Below are 18233 nucleotides of genomic sequence, written 5' to 3' on the forward strand. Positions count from 1 at the left end.
ATCTCTCCCCGAGGCTTGGGGTCATTTTCTGTCTTTACAAGGGTAGTGGTTTAATAGTCCTGGGGCTCCCACCAAGGAGACAGACAACAAACTTACTTCTACAGCCAGAGAAAAATCCAATTTAAAAACCCACCATATTCTGTAATAGAATGTGGCTTGATAAAAGATTTTGAAAGGAATTTAAAAGCTTCCTGGTCAGCATTACCTTTATCAGCTGTTACATCTCTCCTCTGTAGCTCTTCTCTTCAGCTTTGAAATTGTAAAATTCTTTTCTGTGGCTCCATGGCTGAGGTAAAGAGTATCTAAATGCTGTTCCTTACAGGGGAAGCAAAATAGTTAGAAAGAACCTTACTTGTAGTGTTCTGCATTTTACCACTAAGTAGAAAAGAAGCCATCCAATACCTAGCATCTCACAGTTAGGCTTGGAGTCATGTGTTTTGGGTTGTGTGTATGAGCACGGACAGTGAAATTTTCATTAGGATCTTATGGATGTAGGGCAGAGTAATTTAATTCCTTTTGCTCTTTTTATCCCAAGAAGATGTGAACTATTGAGAGAGCTGGTCTTTCGCGTTACTTCCACTTGAGATGCAGGATATAATATTCACTGAACACTATTTTCAATTATCCTGGAGAGTGATTACTTCAGTACAAATGAGAAGTATTTCAGGTCCCTTTGCTGTTTGGTTGTTTGGTTATCTGTTTGTTCGTTTGTTTGATTAGTTGGTTTTGGGTTTAGTTTGTTAGTTTTGCTGTGTTGTGTTTTATTTTTTGTAAGGGTTGAAATGACCAAATTAGATGGCTGCTTAGAAATGATCCTAACAGGCTCGATCTAAACATTCTCTCCCCCTCTTTCATCAATTTATATCTTGTTTCCTTAAGGTGTTGTCTAGAGACAAAGAGAGCTTCATTCGCTGTGGATTAGCCCAGAGATGTTAATTGAGGGCAGTCGTGCTGTGTAGCAATTCACAGACTCTGTCAGCTGCTCCAGTTGGTTGATTACTTGGAAAATGAGAGTTAGAAAGCATCATTTGTGGGTAAGCTCTTAGGCTTCTCTAGTCTTGTGTTGGATACTGAAAATGGAGGTGAGGGAGTCAATAAATCAAATGAGCACACGAAAGACAGACATATCTCATGAAGGCTGTTAGGTATAGGCCATGACATGCTAATTTTCTTTTCTTATTTTATTTTTATTAATTCTGGGATTTATCATCAAATAAATAAAATGGCGACTTATTTATTTCAGGGAGATATGAAGTCTCAGAACAATTCTACTCTTCCTCTCTGCTGCTCTACTTTTTGAAAAAAATATTTTATCCATTAAGCTAAAAAATATATTGACTTTATTTGAAGAGGTCTCATTGAGATGAGCACGAGCTCACTACTTGAGAAAACTATTAGTGCTTTTCAATCCATTTCCCAAGAGAACACATTTCCATGAGAAGTCAGTTAAATTAGTAAAATGGCATGAGAACGGTGTCCCCAGTCTTTAAGTCGATTTGGAGTGACACTGGAACATTTTTACAAGTGTCAATAAATTACAAAAGATATTGGTTTGGCCCCATAAACCATGACATTAGAGAACAACTCTGGTAGAATTACACACCACATTCACTTTCCTGTAAGTGTTGGTAAACACGGTAAACACTGAAGAGTAGGGGATGGGGCAAATAGGGACATCTTGAAGAGGGCATTTTTCCTTCTAAAATTCATTGAGACAGGCACTTCTTTGCTTTTTACTGAGAACCTTGAATAATAAAGCAATCTGCTACTAGGCGGCTTTCTGTAAGTTCAGGCACCTAGGTGCCGGTTTTTAGAGTAGCATATGTTGAATGTTATTCATTGTATATCATAAAATATCATTTTTAAATTAAAGTATATACGGTGGTTTAAAAGAGGAAAGGTAAAGGAGAAATAGTATAATCAAATTACAATCTCAAAAATAGTCATTCACGAAGGTACAGAGCACTCTTAGTATGTGCTCATAAGACTAAGATGAAAGATCACAGTATGCTAATTATTGTTTTAAAACTATGGCTAACAAGTGTCAAGGCTAGTGTATATACACACATATACATACATACATACACACACACATATATATACATATATATATACTGAGTCTGATGAGGACATTTTATTTTTAGCTTAAAAGCATACATGTATTAAAATATTTGATTATTGTATAATAGACAAGGCTGATAAATGACCATAATCTGAGTCCAAAAGGATGACTCAATATTATAGAAGAGCCAGCTGTCAGAACAGTTAAATAGAATCTCATACTCTAAAGGAAGATATAAGTGGACATAGATGTTTGGATGCACACATGATTAATTTTAACTGAGAAAAATAGCGGCCGTAGAAATGGTTCACAGAGTTGATGAGATTAAACAGAAGCTGATAGGATGGGAGATATGAATCAATAAATGATTATAACCCTCTATATTGATTTGTTTGTAGTTGTCATTGCTGATACCTGTTAAGGAAGCACATTTGACTGTAATGTGCCTTTTTATTCTTGAGTTCTTATTCTTGGTCTGTGTTTTTAAAAATAAGCTGGTTCTGTTAGTTTGTTTTATCCTACCTAAAGAACACACACCCCAGAACATGTTCTAAATCAAATATTAACTCACTCTGATATTAATTAATTAGAAATCAGGTGAGTCACTGCTTACATTCTGGAAAGCCACCTGGATCCCTTGGGAAAGTGAAGACATCCCAAAGGAACCTCAAAGTAGTTTCTTTGCTCCCCAGGTACCTAGTTAGTCCAACGCGTGGCTTTAGATGATGGCACAGTGGTAACTAGAGGTTTGTTGTTTTTGTTTTTGTTTCTTTGTGAGTAAAAGATAAGATCCAATCAAACACATATACATAATAAAGCATATAAGCTAGTCTGTAATTAAAATGACAGGCACAATTATGCAGGCCAAAAGAGAAGAAGAAGCTGGGCTGGAGAGATGTCTGTTAAAAAATCCAGTTCTGCTCTTGCTGAGAACTAAAGACTATGTCCCACAATCTACAGTGACCAGTCAGGCAAATCACCACAGCCTTGTAACCCCACCTTCAGGGGATTTGCTGCCCTCTGCTGGCCTCTGAAGGCACTTCCGCTTGGGTGCTTATACCCTCAACACACATTTACACATAGTTTATGATTAAAACAAACAAGTATTTTTTATAATAAGTATTTTAAAATTAGATATTGACTAGAAGTTTAAACAGAGTTTTCAATTGCCATTTCAATGAGGTTTTAGTTATGATAGATGTAACCCATATATGCAAATTGGCTTCCTTGTTAACAGGAACATTTATTTGGACGTTGGAAAGTTTTTGTCCATCTTTTTAAAAAGTTAAGTCACTTCTGGACAGATCTGGAATGTGAGTAGCTCTGTGGTGAATTCTAGAAGAAAGAAGAAGGCTTACTTAGTGGAATTTATTTTCCAGATGAATTCAAAACCAAGGTGGAAGATGATATCAATGTCTAGTATAAGCTTGAGTGACTTTGATTTAGTTCTAATTGCAAAGGGAGTCTGTTGAAGGGTTTCCCACAGTTCATTGATATCTGAGTTATATGAGAGTTCTGCCGCTAAATGGAAAAATGAAATGTGGCCGGAACACAGATGAAAGTCTATTGCAGGTGACAATTGATTCCAGTTAGAAGAGGCACACACTGAACCAATTAGAATAGTGACTTTTTTTTCTCTTTAAAAATCATCCTAAATGATTGCTTGAATGTTTCTGACAGAACAAATAAATATTCCTGCTAACAAGCCAATCTGCATATATGGCCTACATCCATCTAACTAAAACCTAATAGGAATGGCTATTGAAATCTCTGTTTAAACTTCTGTCAGTATCTAATTTTTAAATACTTCTTTTGGATTTGCTTTTTAAAGATCTATTATTTCATTTTTACTTTTAAAAAGAAGATTTACTTATTACATTATTTTTATAAATGAGTGCTCTATCTGCATCTAAACCTGTGTGCCATAAATGGGCATTAGATTCCCTTCTAGCTGGTTGTGAGCTACAATGTGATTCCTGGAAACTAAACTCAGGACATTTGGAAGAGCAGCTACAGCTCATAACTGATTAGCTATCTCTCCCACTATTATTTTTTACTGTTAATTATGTACAATGTGTGTATGTGTGTGTATGTGTGTATGTGAAAATACTTCTTGTCGGTCTGTTTTTTAGAAATATATTGTATTTTTACTTTAATTATGTATTGTGGGTGCGTTTGTCTATCTGTGTATAAACTTATATGCATAAATGGGGTCTTTACAAAGGGCAGGAGTATCATATCCAGTTGGACTTTGAGTTGCATAGTTCTGTAAGGGGCAACATATGAGGTTTTGAGAGTCAAATTCAGAATAGGAAATACTCTTTAAAGCCAAGTCATTTCTTTAAACAAGGACAAGCCACTTTATTAAATGGCCAGGAAGAATATGAAACTATTTTATATAATCACTGTATGTTCTATTGTACAGAGAGCCCATCATTATAAAATTGCATAATTCATTTACTTTTATTTCACTTATATTACATGTTATTGTATAGCAACAGAATATTTTTTAATATTTACCACAACAAATAATGCTAAATAAGCATAAATGGTATAATTCCTTCTCATTAATTAAATTTTAAATTTTTCTTCGAATGTTTTTATAGATTGTCCTGAAGCTGTTTGTATTTTGATGTTAATTCTACTTCCCCAAAAAGGGCTGCCCAGTCATGTACCCAAGAGGTGACTATCTGAACCTTCCCATTTTAATTAGTAAAATAAAGGAAAGTCAGGGTCTCAGCGGGGCGAGGTCAGAGGACCAGTGGTCAGAGGATGAGGAGAGGTCATGGCAAGATGGAGGTTCCCAAGGACCAGCTAGACCCAGGTGATATTAATTGGTGTTAAATAGCTATGAACATTAAGAATTTTAGAGGTCTAGTATCTCATTTAGAAGGGAAGTTTGTATCATTGTCTATTTGATGTAATCTTGTTGTGTAGAGGGTTTGTGAATTGAGAGTTGAATATATAAACCTGCACGAAAAGCTATCGGGCTGTAGAATTGCATTTATGTAGGATTTTGTGGTAGAGAAACACCCGGGACAGAGGCAGAGAACAGGCTTTAGAAAACCGCCAGGGAAGGGAGTTGGGTAGAGTGGCTCAGACCGGGAGCCAGAGGTGCGCAGGGCACCATATCAGGGTTGGGCCTGAGGAGTGAGACCTCATTGCCGATAAAGAGATAAACCTTTTTATTATTTTTTAGTATTTACTTCAACATGTGTTTTTTCTTTACAAAACATGTTTTAAACTAGTAAATTATGAGCAAAATGTGAACTTTCCATTATGTTTCCATTCCATTCTTTGTTCTCTGAATGATGTAGCCGTATTTGCTTGGCATACATTGGACCATCGTCAGCAAGCTTGTATTCCTTGGGACCGTTTGGCAGATAGTTAATCAAACTTTAGATTTACTTCAGATTAAACCTCTTTTATTCCTTCTATATTCATTCTGAAAAATGTGCCTGATTTTCTACATTCATAATAATTAGTACATGGTATGACATTGAGTATATTATTTTCCAGTTATAATGTTCTAAAATGATTTATACGAGTGGGGGTCAATAAACTTCATAGTTTGATTTTATGGCCCAGTTTGTGTTATGTATAATGTCTTAGTATTGTCCAGAGCAGATTCTGTGTTTCCTGGTCACCAATTCATCACTTAAAGGTATAATTGAGAACCTGCTATATGCCAGCCAATGTGCTTTATTTGTCCTTTTATCCCCATCATAGTAATTGTATGAATAGAAACAGGCAATAAATACATATTGTGTAGGCTGGAAGCCAAATGGATGAGATAAACAAGAATATCAATGTGTGTGGGTAAAACTGCATTACTATGGCTTTGAGTGAAGGCATGGACCAAAGGGAGCGGAATGTATTTAGCTGTGATGAGTTTTATCAGTTGCCATTTATGTACGCGTTCCAGCTCTCTGCCAGAAACTTCCCTTAGGCTCTAGACGAACAGAGAGTCAGCAGATGGAAGTGGAATGGTAGATTACTGGATGGCATTGTCTGATGGAAATGGGCAGCCCCACTGTTCTTCATCTCCACTTGGCTGGAGGTGAGCAGAGAGTAGACGGTGGCAAGGCACCCATGAAGTTAAATGCAGGAAAGAGGTAAGTGGCTTTCCTTTTCAAACGGCCTTAGGGAAGCCTGAAGCTGAACTTCAGATGCCAGACCACAGTTCTGAGATGTGTTAGGAAGCACAGGAAATAACAGAGAAAATCAGAGCACAATCTATAACATAAACGAGGGCAAGTGTCTTCTCTCTATTTCCTTTTTGCTTCTGTTCTCCCCCCACCCCCAATGATATAACTGTAGAGAAAAAGACTCAGAGCTGAAGAGAGAGAGAGTTGCTTTGAATGCAGGCATCATTCTCACTCAAAACACCAAAGAATATCTTCCTCTGTTCAGGGCCAACCTGGTGGCAGAAGGAAGTTGTGGTGAACTAAGGGGATGGGAGGTAAGATTGTAGTTATACCCTGGAAAGCTTGTGGAACCTGCCCTATGTAAGGCTTCAACGATCACCTGTATTCTGAAGTGAGAGGACTCCGCGGACAGTTTCAAATGGGAGAACGCTCTTACAGTAATGAAGGGATGGGATTGGGGATGTAGTTTTAGACATCAGTGAAGGACATCAGTAGACATTTAGGAAAAAGCATTTCAAGTGGAGGGGACAGTGAGCATATTTTGGAAACAGCAAAAGGAAGTGACGGAAATATAAAAGAACAAAGTGAAATTCTAGCATATTACGGTAATGGGAATGGTGCACAAAGTAAATCACAAGGGGGCACAGTAGTTGTGGGGAACACTTGGACTTTTATCCAAGTGTAACATAAAGTCATCAAAGTCATATTCTGAGTAGGAGAATAGTACTTAAGAAGAGCCGTTCTGCTTGCCACATAGACTTGAGAAGCAGAGAGATAATATGACTCATATTAGGGTTTGAAGTTCAGCACAGTTTCTTTGATTGCTAAATGTGAGGTTTTGGGAAAGAGGAAACAAGTATGACTTCAAAGCTTGGGCAGTGCTATGGTTTCTGTGGATTCCCTGAGAATGCTTTGACAATATGATAAGAACAGAATAATGGCTCAAGTTTTGAAATGTTCAGAATAAAGTATTTGCACACTTCTTCTTTGTCAGGTCGTCTTGCATACTTGTCTATGATTTGTCATAGAGATTAAAGTATTGACAAAACAGGTCAAATTAAGGAATGTTGATAAGAAGCACACATACACACACCACCACCAAGAGATGATGTATTTTGCATATTTTGGTTATAAGAGTAGATTCAGTAATTAATTGTATATTTCATTTGCCATCATAATTCCACAGAAGATAGTAGTAACCCATTTCATAGATGGGAAATATCCAAGTTAGGTCTAGGTTAAACAATTTCTAGGGGGAGATTTGTTATTATATACATCATGCTTCTGATATGACACAAAATTACATCTTCACCAATGGGGAAAAAAAGCAGTAAAGAATTATCACCTGGGAATAAAGTGAAGAAGAGAACAGGTAAATTTTTGGGTTTTAAGGGATGTCTCCCATTGTCATGTGGATATATATAGATGTAGTCATACTTAGTGACAAAGAGGCACCATGCTGGGATTGTTTACCCCTATAAAACTTTCCCCAAACTTCTTAGAAGCTTTGATTTGTATTTTAAAAGTGGAGCAGTTATGAATGGTGTGTGTTGTTTATCATGAAACTCTGAAACTCTTCCTGGTTTATTATTTGTGATATTTCTGGATATTTTCTATCTCCCACCAGATCACAGGTTCTTTGAGGGCTGAAAACTCCAGCATACTATGGAGTATTTTTGGAGCATGGGTGATCTTCACTGCATGATTTCATGAGTGAACAAAAGGCTATGGCAGAATTCCCAGGGCAGTGTGGCTCTCCCTTTCTTTGACACCATTCTTCCTTATGCAAGAAATGCACAATATTATTCCTTTCCTGTATTCTGTCAAATGCAGTTGACTGACTAGAAGAAAATGGAGAATAAAATCCATTTTGAGGATGGCAGAAAAAATGTCCTGAACTAAAATGAATAATCTCCTTGTGAGTTTTTCTTTGCATTTTTTCAAATAAATGTCTAATTAGCAGCAGAAGCCCAAAGTCCTCATTTCTGGATCACCTTTGCATAAGAGAAGGATGGTTCACAGTCTCACAGGATAATCTTAGTAAATATTTATTAAGTGAACAAAACATTCTGATAGGATTATGTATTGATCAAAAGCTCTGAAAAACACAAAAGCTTCACCATGATAATTGGTTTAAGAAAACACAGCTGTTCTCTTGGGGCAAACGCCAGCATTTGTACTTTTCTGGGCACGTTCTAATAACAGTCTTAGCATTTGGATACTTCTCTATTTCTTTGATCAATGTGATCTTTATTTGATAAGTGAGATTCTTGACATACCATGAATCAAAGTTTGGTTATAAGTTATTAAGGAAAGAGTCACTGAGCTAGATCAGTTTGAAGCTCTCAGAAAATATTTTGAGTAAAGTGGGGGGAAAAATCTTTCAGTAACTAGCATTTGCTACTGTGTGTTTGACCTGCTGTTTGAGCCTGCAATTTCAGATGTTGTGCAGACTCCAATAGAATCTAACCCCACTGAAAGAACGGTATTCACTCGTTGAACCTTTCCTTTTGCTGATAGAATAGAGGGTATAATAGCAAGGGAAATTTTAGGCTGAGACTTCAGCTTCAAAAGACAAAACATGTAGGCTGCTTCTTAGCAGGAGCAAAACATACATTTCAATGGGAAAATGTGAAGTCAGAGGTTACCATTGCTGTGGTACAGATCCAAAGGGGGAGATCAATATCAGGTGATCATTAAATGTGCCCTGAAGAGCGTAGAGGGCCAGACAAAAACAACATTTTGGGACTCAGAGAAGAGTGAGAACAGAAACATTGTCCCTCAAACAGGGAAATTTGCCTTTTCTTTTTAACCTCCAAATATAAAGCATGCCACTTGAGCATTGCCAGAAATTATAAGAGAAAGTATCAAAAGGCACATAGAGACATAAACAACCCATTGCCCATCAAGTAAGATGGTCTTAAGTATTGATTAAAGAATATTCTGTCTTGAAAAATCAAGCTTCATGATTGATGGTTGAGATTTCAAGTTGAATATTAGACAGAAAGTAGGAATGATTAAGTATACCTGTTGATTGGGATTATTTATGAGTTTGGAAAATGATATGTATTTAACAATACTTAGTGAAGAAAGGGGCCATGAATTAGAAAGACACTTTCATGGGAGAGCTTGGAGGGAGGAAAGAAAAGTGGAAAAATGATGCTATTATATTATAGTCTCAAAAACTAAAAGCAATATAAAGAAAAATTAGGAAAAGATGTGTTTAAGGTAAAAACATTTATGTCCAAGATTAAAGCTACAGGTGTGCACTATGATAAGGGGAGGCCATGGCAGACTGTTGCATCGCACTTAGAATAAGTATATTATAATGAAACATTCCTTCGAACTTAATATCAACATTCTTCTGTAACTCCCATTTTATGTAACATTTTATCTCTGAAGTAGTTTTCTAAAGAACTGTTTTTGTCTGAGAAGGTATAGAAAGGCCAAAAAAAAAAAAAAAAAAAAAAAAAACAAAAACAAAACAAAAAAAAAAAACAAAAAAGAAAAAAAAGAAAAAGAAAAAGAAAAGGAAAATTAGGAACATGCTTCTGTTAAGTAATTTTAAATAATAATAATTAAAAAAAACTGAACAACTACAACAATGTCATCTTCTGTACCTTATTCTCCTTTCTTAATTTGCTCTTAGAGAGAGGTAAAAAATTTTAAACAGAGAGTTCTCTCATTAAAATGAGTATTTTCTATTATGAATAACCACAAGACTAACTTACATGTTCTTTTTTATTGAACAACTTTATTTTAAAAAACAAAAAAAGATAAATGTACAAATTTTAAGCATCTTTGCATTCAGGTATACGAATACATTTTTGTCAGTGCTTGGCTTTTTTTTTAAAGGTTTGATAGTGTGCATTAAGATCTAACTAGTTAGAATGAGCATAAAGTACATGTGAAACAGGATTACATGTTCTTTGAATGAAATCTGTAAGTAGCCATTTTTAAGTGTAAGATCATCAAGAACTGAACTACCAGTCAAATACTGATGAGTACAGTTAAATAAAATCTGAAATTGCTCAAGGGGTCTTTAGAGATGGTGATGACAGCTTCTACCTAAAGAGATGCAGTTATGTAACTTAAATTGCTTTCTTACTGCACACAGAACATTCTATTTTCAGTAATAATAAACAGCACTGAAAGCCTAATGAAGTAAGCAAGGCTGAAATAATTCTGTTCCCTGGTGAATATTCAGTAGTATGTAAGACTTACATTTTATATTCAGTAATTTTAAATGCATATAATTAGAATTTTTAAATTATGTTTATTTCAACAATAACAGCCTGACTATTTGTTTTGTTGAAACTAGCCTTATTCTTTAATTAATGGCATTTTAAACAACTACAATCAAGTAATAGAAACATTTTAGATTTAAGGAACAGTTTTCCTTTTCAAGACTCACCTTTGTTAAGAGTTTCAGTGGAAAATTCAGCTTTAATTGCAATAGCAGTATCACAAACTCTCAGTTTTAATTAGCAATGCATTAATTAGCAGCACATTGATTAGAATCCAAAGAATTGAATGTCTATGTATCAGTGAGAGTATATATTTGTACAGGTTTCATAGCAGCTTTACAATTTCAGAGATTTGTCATCTATTCATTAGGACCTTCTAAGCACAGACTCTGCCTAGGGGAGGTTGTGTTAAATCCTGAAAATATTTCATACATCAGCCAGTGGAACATGTAGTTAGCTTCAACCCATCTCCCTCATTCTCCAACTTGTTTTTTCCTGAGGGCCAGAATATATACCAAATAAGTGATTGATTCCAGATTTTTGTTGCACATCTTGAACTGTCTCTATTTAAACTAAACCTGCCTTATGTTTTGACTTCGTCATCTATGTTTCCTAATCCCACATCTTCACTTTGGTGCTAGAATTAGTTTTCTTGCAAATGCATTTCTTAGTCTCTGACTCTCAGCAGTTAATTATCTGTTAATTTTGCCTCTTTCTGCAAACCAGTTTCTTTAAGTACAGTAATTTTTGCCACTCTGGACCAACAGTGTTTCTCTACTTCAGATTTTTGTTCCTTATACTCAGCAACTGGTATTTTGTCCCCAAAGGAGCTATTACTGAAGTTAGTATATTAATACTAAGCTTGGAAGATATAGTATAAAGACAGAGACGAAACATTCATCCTACATAGAATCAGTCCCTAAGAGAATATGGTCCTAAAGTAGCTGGTAGGTGTTTGGCTACTTTTAAAACCCATGGAAAATGGATATTTTCTACTGAATCAGGAGCTCTAAAAAGACTCTAGTCTGCAACCTAGTAGCTCTTTTGGGTCCAGTGTCAAATCAGTTCATTCATATAACAGCTACTTATTTGGATGCTCCATCTTTAATTGGCTGAAAGGTACTTTGCATACTACCAGAGAAGAAAAGTAAGCACTGTTCTCATTAACCTTTGAACTCTGCAAGTAAAACAATGCCTTGCCTGATAATATTTTTCCCACTGGTGCAATACTGGCATGAACATTATGTGAGTAACTAACTACTTTCTAAATGGCTCGAAGGCCTAATAATGATGTTAAGAGCCTATGACTAGATAGGTCCATGAGGAGAACTAAATACTGGTATTCTTTAAGATTAACATAGTATTAAAATGACATGACATGACTCATTTATTGTTCAGTACAGTTTTCAATCCTTATCATAGAAACTTTTCTTTGAAGTAGGCTTACTTACCCCAGAGGCTCTCAATTGATCAGTCAGTGGGCAGTAAATAGGAGACTTTGGAGTTCTCAGCTTTAAAGGGTATATATCATATAAATATATGTATATATGTATATCATATAGCTTATGTCCAGGTTAGGGATTATGGTAGGACTAAATATAGAAAGGATATAAGGAATATGTATGTATATATATATATATGTATGTATGTATATCAGTATTTTCTGGATATAGCAAGGCATTTCCACATATGAACTAACAGAAATTGTGAGAATTTGTACAAGAAGTAAGAAAACTCAAGGCAGGTAAAATGCCAGTAATGAGGGATGAGGGTAGTAGGCGCAAAATCTTACCACCAACTGAGAAGTCATCAGCATATTGATAGTAGTTCATAGAAGGGAAGTAGGCTCCACTCTAAAGTGTAGTTGGGTAACATAAACTGGAAAGAAGAGGAGGATATAAAAGGTAAAAACATCTCAAAGGTGGGTGAATTAGAATAAGCAAGGTTGATGGTAGATATGTGAAGAACTGGGGGAGCGGAGAATAGAAAGTTTGAAAGAATTAATAAAAATATTAATTCATATAGTTGAGCCTTCAGTCCCCTTTTTTTCTAATTCCATATCTGATACAAAGCAATATGAATTTAATACCCCCCACTATTAAGTCACTCTTTATGATATTCCATCTTACTGTATCTTATGTACCATTAGGGATTACATTCTACTCTCAATTCCTGAATGTTTTTGCTCATATTTATATGTGGTAGTTTAAATATACTTGGCCATGGAATGGCAATATTAGGAAGTGTGGCCTTGTTGGAGTAGGTATGGGCCTATTGAAGGAAGTGTGTCTCTGTGGGGTGAGCAATGAGACATTCCTTCTAAACACACATAGAAGCTAGTCTTCTATCAGCCTTCAGATGATGATGTAGAACTCTCAACAAATCCTGTACCATGCATGCCTGTATACTGCCATGTTCCTACCTCAATGATAATGGACTGAACCTTTGAACCTGTGAGCCAGCCCCAACTAAATTTTGTCCTTTATAAGAGTTGCCTTGGTCATGGTGTCTGTTCACAGCAGGAAAACCCTAATTAAGAAAACATATTATCTTTCAATGATGAAAAATAATAGTCTTCAGTCACTTTCATAATATTTCTAATACCAAATATAGAATGTGATGAGGAATGTATGTAGGGGTTTACATTAAGCAATTCTCCTAACTCCTTGCTGACACCAATTCTGCTCTGTAATTTATGTCAGTAATAAGACTGGCTGTCTGAAATTTTCATCAAATCCATGTTAGGGACTTGGTCTCAGAAAACTGCACCTTATTTTAGTCTTTAGAGAATGCTTCTCAACCTGTGGGTCACAATTCTTTTCAGTGTCTAATAACCTTTTCACAGGGGTTGCCTAAGACTATCTTTAATTCAGACAATTTTTTTAAAGTTAGGATTCATAACAGTAGCCAAATTATAGTTATGAAGTAGCAACAAAAGTAATTTTATGTTTGGGAGGAGTTGTAGTAAAGTGTGGAAGCACTGGGCAGGTTGAGGACCACTTGCTTAGAAGAAGGTTTGACTTCCTAATACTTTTAGTAGACAGGCAATTTGCATTTATTTCTGAGGTTTGATAGTTTGCTAGGGTGGTTTACAAAGGACAAAAGCACACTTAATTTATTCTGAATGATACAGCCAAGTGGAAGAATTCATAGGTATGCCATGGCACCAAGAATATTCAGATTCCATTATATCTGGACCTTCTGCTCTTCTTAAACTTCTGGTCTGGAGTGAAGAAACTCTATGGACCTACTTGTGTAGAGTATGATGGAGATGTTCTTATATAAGTATGATTGATCAAATAATTGCATTTCTAGTTTTTCTCTCATCACTACAGACTGAAGGTTCTAACTTTCTGATCACATGATTTGTTTTTTGAGGTTTTCTTCCTTAGAGTATTTCCAAAGGCCAATTTACCAACATTAACTCAAATTGATTGACATGTTCTTATAAGGGATATCAGAAAACTTTCTTCATTTTATTATTTCAACGCAAAACAAAAACTCCTCTCTAAGATGCTACTATAGGACATTACTACTCTTTAAGAGGCCCTGCCCTGAAGCCAGAAATGAACAGTACAAATTTTTATTATGCCATAAGATTATATTATGCTTTTAATTAATCTGTTTTTTCTTTTTGTTATTATCCCGAATTGGCTTTGCATTCACTCCAAGTGTAACGTGCAATTCACTGTCCTGTCCTGTGTGAACTTGGAACACAAATATTTAGTAGGAGTTTGAAGAATAGATACATTCATATTGAAAAGTATGTCAATTACCATTGTATCTTTGGCATGAACAAGATCCCAAAGAATGTAAATGTGACAATTAGTATATTTATCTGTAACAATCACAAACTCTCCTTGCTAGAAGACTATAGCACCCAAGGTTGACTTGCAGCATCATCAAGGATGTTAATGGCCATTGTGACTAGGCCCCTGCCCTAGTTATCTGGATGCAGGATCTCTGTTGTGTAGTCCTAAGAGGTATATTTAAAAACTTCCCTAGATAATTATCACTATAATCTATGTTAGGGAAACAATGGCATAGTTAGAAGATAGTACTTTATATTAGTAATTTTATAGGATGGAGTTAGTTGAGAATGTTGAGAAAATTCGGAGGCAGGTCTTCATCTGGGCTTCAGTTGAGTGATGCAGATCAGCACCCAACACTTGGAGGAGTGAAGAGCAAGATGCCAAGGATGAGAGGGAAACTGTCAAAATCCACCTCCTTGTTTCCTACCCTGACATTGGCTTTTATCCTTCTAAATTATAGGGATTTTTTAAAAAAATAATATCTAAAAGATGACACAGTGGTTTAAATTTTATTTAGAGAAAATAATAAAACTAACATGGTCTTGACTTATCAATAGTGAGAATCCCTAAGGTTGCTTGTAATATTTGTATAAACTAGAACTTTCATGTTATAAAAAATTGATACCTATAGGATGCTTTCAACATAGTGAAAAGTAGTCACTGGCTCTGATAATCTGTTGATAGCCTCAGACCCATGAACATCTTATAAATTAGGATAAACATGCTAAGGTTTTCAAGAATTGAAAGATTAACTTTTAAGCTGATTAATTCTATAAGTGGTTAATACCCAGGGGCTAAAAATTGACTGAGAAGGCCTATTTACTTAGCACAAAGAACGTTTATTTCTTTTCTTCTTTTTGATGATAGTATCTTATTATATAACATAAAATTTAAATTTAAAAATATTTTTATCATATTTGTCCTCCTCCCACTTCCAGATCCTGTTTCTACCTTCCTAGCTCTAAGTTTTTTCTTTAAAACGGACAGAAACCCATATGACAACAAAACTAAACAAAATCAGGAATACAAAATATCTGCCATCTGAGAAAACGTAAAACACTAACAGTAAACACACAGGCACATCCACACAGACACAAACACACACATTACTGTGTATCCGTTATATATTGGTCAACTACTGCTAAACATGAAGCCTGTCCTGGAGTGGTTGTAATATACTCAGTGTCATTCAATTAGAAAAAAAAAAAAAAACAGTTATTTTCTCTCTCCAAGTACATTTGAAAGTTCAGTTGTTTCTCTTTATTCTAGTGGCTAGGTTTTCATTCATTCATTCATTTACTTTCTTTTTAGTAAAATGGGATGGAACCCATCCTGAGACTGCTTAAACAAAATATTATTTGTCTAAAAACAAACAAACAAAAAACATCAATTAAAATCCTCCTGCCTTCTGCAATATTCATAGATTAGTGTCTTGCTCATCTATCCTCAGAGAGGCTTATTTCTGCAGCAGATGGGAACAAATGCAGAGACCCACAACTAGATATCATACAACATAAGAGACCTTGGGTCACACAGTTCTACATAGAATATCCATTTTAATTCATTTCCCTCAGAGCTCAGCGAACCCCAAAGAAGAGACAGCATAAGGGGTAGGGGAGACAGGAGTGATAAAGGAGACCAGGAAAACAAAGCTTTCAAAATAAACTGAGAAAAGTTTATATAAACTCAAAGACTCTGTAGCAGCAAGCATAGGACCTTCACAGGTCCATACCAGGTACTCTGCATATATACCATAGCTTTCAGTTCAGCACTTTGTGAGACTCCTGAATGTGTAAATAAGTAGGTCTCTGATTCTTGTGCATATACCATATTCATCTTTCCAATTCTGAGATACCTGAATCAGAATGATTTTTTCCATCTACTTGCCTGAAAATTTCATGATGTAATTTTTATTGTCCTTCTTTAACAGCTAAGTAATATTCCATTGTGTGAATGTACTACATTTTGGTTATGCATTCTTCTGTTGGGGTACATCTATGTTGCTTCCAACTTCTGGTTCTTATAAATAGAGCAGTAATAAACATGGTTGAGCATGTAAGTGTCCTTATGGTATGATGAAGCATTCTTTGGATGTATGCCCAAGAGTGGTATAGGTAGATCTTAAGGTACATTAATTGTTACCTTTCTGAGGGACTGCCACACTGATTTCCATTGTCAGTGAATGAGTTGTATTCCCATTACCAGTGTCATATTGTTTCTCTGATTATCCATATCGTTGCCAGCATGAGCCGCACTTGTTTTGCTGATTTTAGCCATTTAGACTAGGGTCAGATGAAATATCAGGGTAGTTTTGAGTTGCATTTCTCTTATAGCTAAGGATGTTGAACATTCCCTTAAGTATTTTTTCAGCAGTTTAAGTTTTCTCCTTTGAGAATTCTGTTTAACTCTGTACCCCATTTTTAAATTGGGTTATTTGTTTTTTTTTTTTTTTTTTGATACCCACTTTCTTTAGTCCTTTATGTATTTTAGACATTAATCTTCTATTTTATATATATTTGGTAAATCTTTTGCCATATTGTAGCCTGTCTGAAGGACAGACTCTCTTGCCCTGAATAAGAATCTTGGTTTCATGAGTGCCTATTATTAATTGTTAATTTAAGTTCCTGTGCTAATGGTGTTTTGTTTGAAAAGACTTCCTGTGCCAATACATTCAAGCCTAGTAATTTCCTCCTGTTTATCAGGTTCAGTGTATCTTGTTATATGGAGTAGTCTTTGATCCATTTGGAGTTGAATTTTGTGCAGGTTGATAAGTATGTGTCTATTTGGCTTCTTCAACATGCTACCATCTGGTTTGACCAGCAACATTTGTTGCAGATGTGTGTGTGTGTGTGTGTGTGTGTGTGTGTGTGTGTGTGTGTTAATTTGTATGCTACTTGGCTGAAAGTGTTTATCAGCTGTCTGAGTTTCCCAGTGGAATTTTTGGCTCATTCATGTAGTATTGTATCATATGTAAATGATCAATCTTTGACTTTTTCTCTTCCAAGTTGTATCCTCTTGATATCCTTCAGTTACTTTACTACTCTAGTTAATACTTCATGTCTTTTATTGAATAGGCATAAAGAGAATGGACAACCCTGTCTTATACTTTATTTTATTGGGATTGATTTGATTATTTCTCCATTTAAGTCAATCTTGGCTATGGGCATGGTGTAAATTTCTTTTATTATGTTTAGGTATGTCCCTTTAATCCTTAGTTTCTCCAGAACTTATACCATGAAACCGTGTTGGATTTTTGTCAAAGGCTCTTTTTTGCATCTAATGAAATGATCATGTGTTTGTTTTTCATTTTATTTATATGGTGAATTACATTGATAGATTTTCAAATGTTGAACCATACCTGCATCTCTGGGATGAAGCCTACTTGATTATGGTAGATAATTTTTTGATGCATTCTTGGTTTTGGTTTGAAAGTATTTTATTGAGAATGCTTGCATCTATGTTCATAAAGGAATTTGGTATGTAATTTTTTTGTGGGTCTTTAAAATAAACTGGGCAATTTTCCTCCATTTCTGTCTTGTGGAACAATTTGAGAAATATTGGCATTCATTATTCTTTGAAAGAAGCATTTTCCCTTTAATTTTCATTTATGTTTTTCGAGTTTCACCTTTAAGGATGTTTCTAAAATGTCTGAATATTGCTCAGGAATGTTGACAGAAGCAAAGGTATTATTGCATATTTGTGATATTCTAGAGTTGAAAGAACTATTAAGATGATATTCATGGTATCATGAAAGAAAAGAGGAATAAATATTTTCACAAATGCCATGAAAGTTCCTCTTCAGCAAGACATTGAAGGAATGAATAGCTTGATTTCAAGGCAGTTAAGTTGTACTGTTAGAGACAAAAGGTGGGAAAATGTATGTATAATGATGTAGGAAGGTCACAAATATGAACCTAAGGCTATGCTGAACCAACTCATGAAGGGAGAAACAAATATGTTTCAA

Source organism: Micromys minutus (assembly GCF_963924665.1).
Source record: "Micromys minutus genome assembly, chromosome: 22".
Taxonomy (NCBI): domain Eukaryota; kingdom Metazoa; phylum Chordata; class Mammalia; order Rodentia; family Muridae; genus Micromys; species Micromys minutus.